Below are 12,610 nucleotides of genomic sequence, written 5' to 3' on the forward strand. Positions count from 1 at the left end.
AGTGTGACTGAGCTGTATGGAGAATCACACACAGCTCTGTTTGAGGTGTGATTTGTACTGATTTTCCACAAATTGGCCTGATCAGTTTGAACCTGACTTCATTCGCCTGAGTGGAATTAACTTCTGAAGTTATAAGCTTCAGAAAATCCATCCATCCATCATCTAAACCGCTTATCCTTCTGGGTCACAGTGAGCTTCAGAAAATAAATCCCTGAATTGTGTTTTTTACTGCATTTGATCACTTATTCAGTTTAATTTGCTCAGTTATGCAGTGAATATGATCAGTTTTATAAATGCTGTTTCCTGAATCTCATTAGAAGTTGTGTTTTTAGAGAGTTATCTTGTTAACCTTTACAATCTAAGACAAGTCTGAAGCTGCTGTAACGAACTCTTTAAGAAGGTGTTTTTCACAGAACACCTCTTGTTCTTAGTTTTGAACTGAATAGAAAAGTTCAGAAACAAAGAGAAATTCTTATTTATCTGAACTGTTTCCAAAGATCTTTGCTGATTGTGTGAATTTCTTAAAAGGGTTCATTTCAGTTCTGAGCAGATTGTTTTTGTGGCAGTGCTGGCCTCGGCTCTGTTCCAGCTGCTGGAAATCCCCTGTAGAGGAAGTGTTTTTCTCTGTTTCCTGGTATTGGATGAAGAAGCCCTCTTCCCCTCTCTGCTGCCCTCCACTGGACAACTGCAGTTAAATGCTGCAGTTACAGCTGTACTTCCCCTAAGGGCTCCAGCACACAGCATTTAGCTGTGAGATATACAACATACACAACATACATCAAAATAAACCAGTATTAATAAAGGAGTGCATTCACATTCCAGTATAAACATGGATCCATTAATTTCCAGCAAGTCTGCTCAGTCACACTGAATTAGTTTAGAATGAACTGCTGAACTCATACGGTGCCCTGGGAGAGTATTAGGCTCCCTGAAGTATCTGTGTGAGTTCTTGATGCTAAAATAGTGAAAGATCAGTTATCAGAGTCAAGGCCATGGCATTGATGCAGATGATGAAATGTTTGTTCTTAAATGTGTCTCCAGTGTCCATATGTGGTGGGATATTGTGGTTGGAGGATGGGGTGGGCGATACGAGCTCAAATTTATATCATGGTATTTTCTACTATTTAGATGATGATGAAATCATGATATCACAAAAAAAATGAAACAAATTACAATAGTAATAGTTATAATAACAATAGCATACACTCTAATAATAATAATAATAATAATAATATACTGCATGGATGGACAGGTGTTCAAATCTTGATGATTGACTACAGAGAGTTCCATGATGACTACCTGCATAAACCACTTCTAAACTATTCCAATATTTTGTCATTGTTTATTTTACTAACTTGTGAAAATTACTAATACATATCTAGTAAACATATATTATTGTTGTATAATCCTGAGTTACTGAGGTGAATCTAGGTAAGATTAGTTAATGTGGATACGTCCTATAGACTGAAGTGTCTTGTGACCAAAAGCTTCCCTGCCGTTTTAGCAGTTTTGTTAGTTCTGTTTAAAAAAAGTGAATCTCTTTTTTTCTAATGTATGAGTAATTTTCTTTATAAAAAAAGGTTAATTTTAGGGTCAGGCCATACTCGCATCTCAAACATGAAGTATGCATTTACATGTTGGTTGGTATTCTCACCATCTGCACTGCAATGGACTGGTGACCTGTCCAGGGTGTTTCTCAGAGTGATAGGCTCGAGTGGATCAGACACAGCAGTGCTGCTGGAGTTTTTAAAACACTGTGTCCACTCACTGTCCACTCTATTAGACACTCCTACCTTGTCGGTCCACCTTGTAGATGTAAAGTCAGAGACGATAGCTCATCTGCTGCTGCACAGTTTGTGTTGGTCATCCTCTAGTCCTTCATCAGTGGTCACAGGACGCTGCCCACAGGACAGTGCTGGCTGGATATTTTTGGTTGGTGGACTATTCTCAGTCCAGCAGTGACACTGAGGTGTTTAAAAACTCCAGCAGCACTGCTGTGTCTGATCCACTCAGACCAGCACAACACACACTAACACACCACCACCACGTCAGTGTTACTGCAGTGCTGAGAATGACCCACCACCCAAATAGTACCTGCTCTGTGAGGGTCCATGGGGGTCCTGACCACTGAAGAACAGGGTAAAAGGGGGCTAACAAAGTATCAGAGAAACAGATGGACTACAGTCTGTAACTGTAGAACTACAAAGTGCACCTATATAGTAAGTGGAGCTGATAAAATGGACAATGAGTGTAATTTCAGTTGGGTTTTAGACCACATTATATAAATGACGTTTTTTTCATATAGAAATAGAGCCTGTCTTTCATTTGAAAGTAGAAAGTTGTTCAAGCAGGAGGTTTTTGTTATGGTGATGTAATCTAAATGAATACAGCTCCTTTAATACTTAGGTTTATTATACTGTCTATTACAATGCACTTTTTTATTATTGGCAACAAACCCATCACTGTGAGCTGTTGTAAAAAGTACTATATAGATAAACTTTGATTTGACCTGACTTGAAGTTCAGAGCAAAGGTAGGAGCATCTGTTCATGAAATTCTTCAGTGTCACATCATTCTGAGCTGAACTCTGAGATTTAGGAGCCTCCATCAGATTCAAACACAGATCTGCAGACCACCAGAGATGGACTACTGGCTGGATTACTAACGCTCCAAAACCAGAGTTGGCCTAATTCTCACTTTATGATGCAGAGTTTATCAGCCTGGCTGATCTGAGCCTCTGTGTCAGCTTTTTAAGTTATACTTAGTTTAATGCAGTGGAGTGTGGGGTTTCAGTGTGACTGAGCTGTATGGAGAATCACACACACCAAGTTGTGTTTCAGGTGTGATTTGTGTTGATTTTCCACAAATTGGCCTGATCAGTTTGAACCTGACTTCATTCACCTGAGTGGAATTAACTTCTGAAGTTATAAGCTTCAGAAAATCCATCCATCCATCATCTAAACCGCTTATCCTTCTGGGTCCACAGTGAGCTTCAGAAATAATCCCTGAATTGTGTTTTTACTGCATTTGATCACTTATTCAGTTTAATTTGCTCAGTTATGCAGTGGAATATGATCAGTTTTATAAATGCTGTTTCCTGAATCTCATTAGAAGTTTGTTTTTAGAGAGTTATCTTGTTAACCTTTACAATCTAAGACAAGTCTGAAGCTGCTGTAACAAAATCTGTAAGAAGGTGTTTTTCACAGAACACCTCTTGTTCTTAGTTTTGAACTGAATAGAAAAGTTCAGAAACAAAGAGAAATTCTTATTTATCTGAACTGTTTCCAAAGATGTTCTTTATTGATCTTTGCTGATTGTGTGAATTTCTTAAAAGGGTTCATTTCAGTTCTGAGCAGATTGTTTTTGTGGCAGTGCTGGCTCGGCTCTGTTCCAGCTGCTGGAAATCCCCTGTAGAGGAAGTGTTTTTCTCTGTTTCCTGGTATTGGATGAAGAAGCCCTCTTCCCCTCTCTGCTGCCCTCCACTGGACAACTGCAGTTAAATGCTGCAGTTACAGCTGTACTTCCCCTAAGGGCTCCAGCACACAGCATTTAGCTGTGAGATATACAACATACACAACATACATCAAAATAAACCAGTATTAATAAAGGAGTGCATTCACATTCCAGTATAAACATGGATCCATTCATTTCCAGCAAGTCTGCTGAACTCATACGGTGCCCTGGGAGAGTATTAGGCTCCCTGAAGTATCTGTGTGAGTTCTTGATGCTAAAATAGTGAAAGATCAGTTATCAGAGTCAAGGCCATGATATTGATGTAAATGATGAAATGTTTGTTCTCAAATGTGTCTCCAGTGTCCATATGTGGTGGGATATTGTGGTTGGAGGATGGGGTGGGCGATACGAGCTCAAATTTATATCATGGTATTTTCTACTATTTAGATGATGATGAAATCATGATATCACAAAAAAAATGAAACAAATTACAATAGTAATAGTTATAATAACAATAGCATACACTCTAATAATAATAATAATAATAATAATAATACTGCATGGATGGACAGGTGTTCAAATCATGATGATTGACTACAGAGAGTTCCATGATGACTACCTGCATAAACCACTTCTAAACTATCCAATATTTTTGTCATTGTTTTATTTTACTAACTTGTGAAAATTACTAATACATATCTAGTAACATATATTATTGTTGTATAATCCTGAGTTACTGAGGTGAATCTAGGTAAGATTAGTTAATGTGGATACGTCCTATAGACTGAAGTGTCTTGTGACCAAAAAGCTTCCCTGCCGTTTTAGCAGTTTTGTTAGTTTCTGTTAAAAAAAGTGAATCTCTTTTTTTTCTAATGTATGAGTAATTTTCTTTATAAAAAAAGGTTATTTTAGGGTCAGGCCATACTCGCATCTCAAACATGAAGTATGCATTTTACATGTTGTTGGTATTCTCACCATCTGCACTGCAATGGACTGGTGACCTGTCCAGGGTGTTTCTCAGAGTGATAGGCTCGAGTGGATCAGACACAGCAGTGCTGCTGGAGTTTTTAAACACTGTGTCCACTCACTGTCCACTCTATTAGACACTCCTACCTTGTCGGTCCACCTTGTAGATGTAAAGTCAGAGACGATAGCTCATCTGCTGCTGCACAGTTTGTGTTGGTCATCCTCTAGTCCTTCATCAGTGGTCACAGGACGCTGCCCACAGGACAGTGCTGGCTGGATATTTTTGGTTGGTGGACTATTCTCAGTCCAGCAGTGACACTGAGGTGTTTAAAAACTCCAGCAGCACTGCTGTGTCTGATCCACTCAGACCAGCACAACACACACTAACACACCACCACCACGTCAGTGTTACTGCAGTGCTGAGAATGACCCACCACCCAAATAGTACCTGCTCTGTGAGGGTCCATGGGGGTCCTGACCACTGAAGAACAGGGTAAAAGGGGGCTAACAAAGTATCAGAGAAACAGATGGACTACAGTCTGTAACTGTAGAACTACAAAGTGCACCTATATAGTAAGTGGAGCTGATAAAATGGACAATGAGTGTAATTTCAGTTGGGTTTTAGACCACATTATATAAATGACGTTTTTTTCATATAGAAATAGAGCCTGTCTTTCATTTGAAAGTAGAAAGTTGTTCAAGCAGGAGGTTTTTGTTATGGTGATGTAATCTAAATGAATACAGCTCCTTTAATACTTAGGTTTATTATACTGTCTATTACAATGCACTTTTTTATTATTGGCAACAAACCCATCACTGTGAGCTGTACTGTAAAGCGGACTTGTCATCTTTATATTACAAATAATGCCTGGCTGGTGCTGAGGGTACCAATTTCATCTACAGGATTTAGTTAGTGTGAAATAATCTTCAACTGAGTGCTAAAATCCAACAACTCTTACCTTTTAGTCAGTCTAAAATGCTTTTAAATAATTTGGTAGATGGGAGTTATAGGTGTAATATTGTGTGTATTCTGCCTTGGTTTATTTATTTAGTTTGTTCTATTTGATTAATTAATTTAGATATGTTATTGGTGTTTTTTAAATCTATTTTTGTAAAGTTTTATGTATGTTTTACGGGGCTCCACTGTAAAAGAGACTTACCTGTGTATATATGTAATTATATGTAATTAAGTTGGACGATTATGCATAAACACCACTGAATTTAAAGGTTGTGTGCAGCAACTTTGTTACAAACAGACTATTCTCATCTACCTAAATATGAAGGCATCTTTGCAGATGATGTCCAATATACACTGTACTCTAGACTTACAGTTTGTGGAGAATAGGTGTAATGTGTACAGAGTGTTCAGTGTGTGTTCAGTAGTGAGTGTTGAGTGCAGATGGAGACAGTAATCAGTACAGTTTGTGGAGAATAGGTGTAATAGCTGTAATCAATCATTCTTTGTTCACTGATCAATATGTATATGGAAGAAAAAGGAAAAAAGAATTACATTACTAAAACAGCAGCTTAAAAGATGGTGAAGTAGCTACTTTGTTTTATGATTAGTAATTATTTATTGTGAATGCGTCCTACCTTCTTAGCTGCTGCTGTCTCTCTGCAGGGCTAAAGTTTGAGCTGATTATCTGGTATATTTTCTAAATACCCCAAAAGTAGTCAATCAGCCAGGACATGTTTGGAACTCACTATTTGATAAGAAACAAACCACTCTTGCCCTTTATAGTTATGTGATACGATTGCTTATTGATGATTTCAAGGTGTTTATCACCTAATCAATAACAATAACGAAACATAAATTAATTTTAAATTATTCATAAACTCTTTATGAGGGTTATCTCATTGTGAAGTGCTACTAAATTAATGTAAACATTTGAAGAAAAATAAAAGCATTAACAAATTACATCATTAAAACAGAAGCTTAAAAGAAAGAGAAATATCTTCTTTGTTGCCTTGGTGTCATATGATTAATAAAGATTTTTTATTATTTATTTATTTTTTTTGCAAATTCATCCTGCCTCCTCGGCTGCTGCTCTCTCACTACAGGATCAAGGTTTGAGCTGATTGAGGTTGCATGACTTTGTAGTGTTTGTCAGTTACTCATTGCAGACTGAACATAGTAGGAAACCAGCTGGAGTGATTATAAATGCAAATACGTCCATTGTTCATCATAAATCTTTTACATTAACTCCAGTGTTTAAGATCATTTATTGTTAAAACTGTGTTAGAACAAACAGCAGAGCTTTATGACTCTCTCACACATCAAGCCATATTCTCTCAAACGTACCATCATATTCTCTCACACACAGTGAATAATAAACTGATTTTATACTGTTCATAAACTCTACAATGAGATTACCTTCATAAGAAGTGCTAATAATCAATGTACATAATTTTCAATAAATTATAAATATGTCATAGTAAGAAAAGTAGAAAAATAAAAGCATTGAGAAATTACATTATTAAAAAAGAAGCTTAAAAGAAAGAGGGATAGCTTGTTTGTTTCCTAGTTGTCTCATGATAAATAAAGATTTCTGGCAAAGACATCCTGGCGTTTCAGCTTCTCTCTCACTGTAGGATCAAGGTTTAAGTTGATTGTGGTATATTTTAATAGAAATTCATTTTTCTTTTTTCTATTTTGGTATTTTTATTGTTATTTTTTTTAAATATTTTATAGTTACAGACTGATTTATAATAGATAAAGAATAATTCATAGTAAACACTGAATAACTGATATTAGATACTGCATAATCCATAATAGTTACAAAATAAGAAGCTTGCAGTTTAAGGGGTTAATCTGAGTTCTCTTAAATGAACAATATTTGATTCATTCATTTCACAGTCATACTGCCAGTTAGGATTAACTTTAATATTTCATCATCATCTCTGTGATGTCAAAGACATCAGTAGTAGCAGTTTTCACTGAGACTAATGCTGAAATATAAGAAGGAACACTTTCACTTGTATCTGAATCTGAAAAACAGAAAAAAACACGAGTTAAATCAAACTGTAAGGATCTGTATGAGGATCCAGTCCCTTACTATCTCTCTACAGATCTAACACATTAGTTTCACTGAAAAACTCTAGAATCTGAAGAGCTCATAGTACTCTTTTGAACATCGTGTGAAGGAGCTTGACCAGATAACACACCTCCTCATTCAAGGAGACGTCCTCAAATGTGTTCACACAGGTATGTAATTATAAAAATCAGCGTGGTAAGACTTTCTATGAATACCATGTCTGTAAGAAACTATGAACACATTCATGACATATTATAATGTATAAATAAAGGTCTATAAAAACACATTACACTTTATTCTCATGTTTGTTATGCATTAAGAATTGTTAACACAGTGTAAGTAGTGTTCATACACTCTAAAAATGCTGTGCTGAACATTTGAACAGTTACTACACTAGGTCCTGTGTACAGCTACTAGATGGTCCTGTGTACAGTTAGTAGATGGTCCTGTGTACAGTTAGTAGGAGGTTCTGTGTACAGTTAGTAGATGGTCCTGTGTGCAGTTAGTAGGAGGTTCTGTGTACAGTTAGTAGATGGTCCTGTGTACAGTTAGTAGATGGTCCTGTGTGCAGTTAGTAGGAGGTTCTGTGTACAGTTAGTAGATGGTCCTGTGTGCAGTTAGTAGGAGGTTCTGTGTACAGTTAGTAGATGGTCCTGTGTGCAGTTAGTAGATGGTCCTGTGTACAGTTAGTAGATGGTCCTGTGTGCAGTTAGTAGGAGGTTCTGTGTACAGTTAGTAGATGGTCCTGTGTACAGTTAGTAGGAGGTTCTGTGTACAGTTAGTAGATGGTCCTGTGTACAGTTACTAGATGGTCCTGTGTACAGTTAGTAGATGGTCCTGTGTACAGTTAGTAGGAGGTTCTGTGTACAGTTAGTAGATGGTCCTGTGTGCAGTTAGTAGGAGGTTCTGTGTACAGTTAGTAGGAGGTCCTGTGTGCAGTTAGTAGATGGTCCTGTGTACAGTTAGTAGATGGTCCTGTGTACAGTTACTAGATAGTACAGTTAATAGATGATCCTGTGCAGTTACATTTAGTTTATTGGTCATTTCTCATACATTTTGCATACGTATTTTGGTCACATCATGTCACATTTTGCATAGAGCCTGAGCTTCTACACACATGTGGCCCTGAAAGAGAAACCAATCTCTGCTTACTTTCAAACTGTAGCCATGACAGATGTCAACACTTCTTGAACAGGAGCATCTTACCAAGAAAGCGGTGCAAGCAGAGACTTGCATTTTAATTGCTATCCAATTCACAGCAAAGGCGTCACATCAGCATAGGTGCTGCCCAAGTGAAGTGCAGGCGAGAGTTTACTATCCACACTGTCGCTAACTCAGCTTACTTATGCAGGAATATCATCTATTTTCTCCTTTTCTGAATTGTTTTTTAGCAGATTAAATGTTGCCAGCACAAACAGCAGATCTTTTTATTGCCAGAAATAACAACCAGGTTTTTATCACTGTATCACAGAAGAGTATCCTCCAAACAGCATCAGTACAGCACAAGCACTGCTCTGTAACTCTGCACAAGTGGAAGAAATAGACTTAACAGTAAAAATGTGGTTCACGTTTTGATGAACATAGGATGTGTCTAACAAAACCATTTTAAAATGACATGAAGGCATTAATTTCCCTCATTGTTCCCCTTTTTATTTGTTAAATATTCAAATATATTCTTATCTTAAACACATTACTGTTCAGTACTGGGTGTTAAAAGATGGTAGTCAAAAAGATACATTGGCCATTTCTGATGTATATTTCCAAATAAGTTTTCCAGAAAACCTCCCCTATTAATAACACACTCTTGGCGTGAGCTAAAACGCATGGTTGCATTTGTGAAAATGCGTGCATGGCAAGGGTATGGTTGTAACTGGTGCGCATGGCTGCGGTAGCTGTGCAGTAGCTCTCAGCCAAGCAGCTGACCTCCTGGCCAGGATTATTCTGGGAGCCACAGCTGAGTGAGACTCAGGTATTAGCAAAATGAATCTCTGCAGCACGTCTATAAGTAGAGCTCCACATGAAAAATTTTGACCCACGGTGTCCACTTTAAATACAGCTCTCATTAGTAGAGCACTAGAGGTCTGTCTGATGTTTTATAGGCTCCATTTTACTTCTGACTTTATTCTCTCTGTGTTTTGCAGAACCTAAAGCTTGAGATGAAACATCAGACACTCCTGCAGCATGAAGGAGAACTGAATCCTGTCTACCTTTACAAGATTGATTCTGTTATCCATCTGTTCTTCATGGTTCTCTAAGTATCTGTTGATTTGCTATGATTAGTGTATACTGTATACTCATGTCTGTTGATTTGCTGTGATTAGTGTATACTGTATACTCACGTCTGTTGATTTGCTGTGATTAGTGTATACTGTATACTCATATCTGTTGATTTGCTGTGATTAGTGTATACTGTATACTCATGTCTGTTGATTTGCTATGATTAGTGTATACTGTATACTCATATCTGTTGATTTGCTATGATTAGTATATACTGTATACTCATATCTATTGATTTGCTGAGATTAGTGTATACTGTATACTCACGTCTGTTGATTTGCTGTGATTAGTGTATACTGTATACTCATATCTGTTGATTTGCTATGATTAGTGTATACTGTATACTCACGTCTGTTGATTTGCTATGATTAGTGTATACTGTATACTCACGTCTGTTGATTTGCTATGATTAGTGTATACTGTATACTCACGTCTGTTGATTTGCTGTGATTAGTGTATACTGTATACTCATGTCTGTTGATTTGCTGTGATTAGTGTATACTGTATACTCACGTCTGTTGATTTGCTGTGATTAGTGTATACTGTATACTCACGTCTGTTGATTTGCTGAGATTAGTGTATACTGTATACTCATGTCTGTTGATTTGCTGTGATTAGTGTATACTGTATACTCATGTCTGTTGATTTGCTGTGATTAGTGTATACTGTATACTCATGTCTGTTGATTTGCTGTGATTAGTGTATACTGTATACTCATATCTGTTGATTTGCTGAGATTATCCTATACTGAGAGGTTGATTGTTGTAGAATTGCATGTGTTTAAGGATCAGGGGCTCTCTCTCTTTCTCTGTGCCCAAAAAGTAATTAACTGTTCAAAAAGAATAGCATGTATCATCTTTGACGTCTTTCTAAAATAACAAAACAACAAAAACAGTTAGTGAACCCCAGATGCCATCAGCCTATAGCAGCAATGATTTTATGAACCTCTTTAGTGATAAAATTGAAAACATTAAGCAGAAAATTCAGAATACACAATAATAATAAACTCTACAAACCTTCTGCCTCATAATACCAGTCTAAATCTTGAGTATATTGTAATCCCTGCAGAGAGGCTGGAATTGAAATGAACTAGTTAAAATTGTTTGTATGTTAGATCTGATTGCTACAGGTTTACTCAAGGCAATTTTGCCAGAAATAACCAAGCCTATTCTGTCAATAATAAACTCCTCTCTTAGCCTTGGAAACATCCCAAAAACTCTTAAACTAGCAGTAATTAGACCGCTGATTAAGAAAGCGAACCTCAATCCCTGCGAACTATCAAATTATAGACCCATCTCAAATCTCCCCTTTATATCGAAGATCTTGGAAAAAGTTGTAGCAAAACAATTAAGTTCCTATTTGTATAGGAATCAAATACATGAAAAATTTCAATCTGGTTTTAGGCCACATCATAGTACAGAGGCAGCACTAGTAAAAATTGTAAATGATATTTTATTATTCTCTGACCAAGGAAATGTGTCTTTGCTAGTCCTCCTCGATCTTAGTGCGGCATTTGACACAATAGACCACGATATCTTATTAGACAGACTAGAAAACCTTGTAGGGGTAACAGGAATAGCTCTTTCCTGGTTCAGGTCCTACCTCACTGATCGGTATCAGTTTGTTAATGTAAACAGTGAATCATCTGCCCTCGCGAAAGTAAAGTATGGTGTTCCACAAGGCTCTGTTTTAGGGTCTATATCATTCACAAAATATATGCCACCACTGGGCACCATTATTAGTAAACACAGCATAAATTTCCACTGTCATGCCGATGACACTCAGTTATGTATATATCAAGTGAACTGGATGAAAAAATTAAACTTAGCAAGATTGAGGACTGTATAAAGGACGTAAAGGACTGGATGTCAAGTAACTTTCTCATACTTAACTCAGACAAAACAGAGGTTCTGCTTCTTGGTCCAAAAGCAGCTAGAAACAAACTTTCATTATTTTACATCCTCATAATTTTGCATCAAGCTCATCTGTAAAAAGCCTTGGTGTCATTATAGACCCTGATCTGTCCTTCGACGCACACATAACTAATATTACTAGAACAGCCTTCCTGCACCTCTGCAATATTGCTAAATTAAGAAATGCATTCTCTCTACAGGATGCAGAAAAGTTAGTTCATGCATTTATTACTTTAAGGCTAGACTACTGTAATGCCCTGCTGGCTGGATGTCCCAGCAAAAGCCTTAACAAGCTTCAGCTAGTCCAGAGCGCTGCAGCCAGAGTTCTTACTAGAACCAGAAAGTTTGACCATATCAGCCCAGTTTTATCAGCCTTACACTGGTTACCAGTTAAATTTCGCATTGATTATAAAATTCTCTTACTGATCTATAAAGCTCTAAACGGACTCGCCCCTCAGTACCTGAGTGAACTTCTCTCTCACTATGAACCATCACGCCTACTTAGATCACAAGGTGCTGCTCACTATTAGTACCTAGAATTAATGAAGTTACGTCAGGGGGGGAGAGCCTTCTCATACAAAGCCCCCCAGTGCCATATAAAAGTCTCTGCTAGCTACCAAAGAAGAAACTTACACAATGCTTCTACAGGTTTCAGAATACATGAGCTGTCAGAATTGTTATAGTCTTCTACAAAAAAGACAGCTTTGGAGGTGAGCAGTGGGCAGCGGAGACACGCAGAGCTGGGCCAGTGGAACATGTGGAGCTGCTAATGTGAGTAAAGCTGGCAGAAATGAGCAATGGGTCCGCATTGGAGCTAAACCCAAACGCTGTGCTACGCAAACTCCTTAACAGAAAGGCATCTTCTGCTCTCTTTCTCATTGTCAGCAGGAGCTCCATCCACCCTCCTCTGCTGAAAGGGAAGAGGTCACACCATTTCCAAGTAATCTAGCCATGATGTCCGTATTGC

The sequence above is a fragment of the Colossoma macropomum genome, unplaced genomic scaffold (assembly GCF_904425465.1).
Source record: "Colossoma macropomum unplaced genomic scaffold, Colossoma_macropomum, whole genome shotgun sequence".
Classification (NCBI taxonomy): domain Eukaryota; kingdom Metazoa; phylum Chordata; class Actinopteri; order Characiformes; family Serrasalmidae; genus Colossoma; species Colossoma macropomum.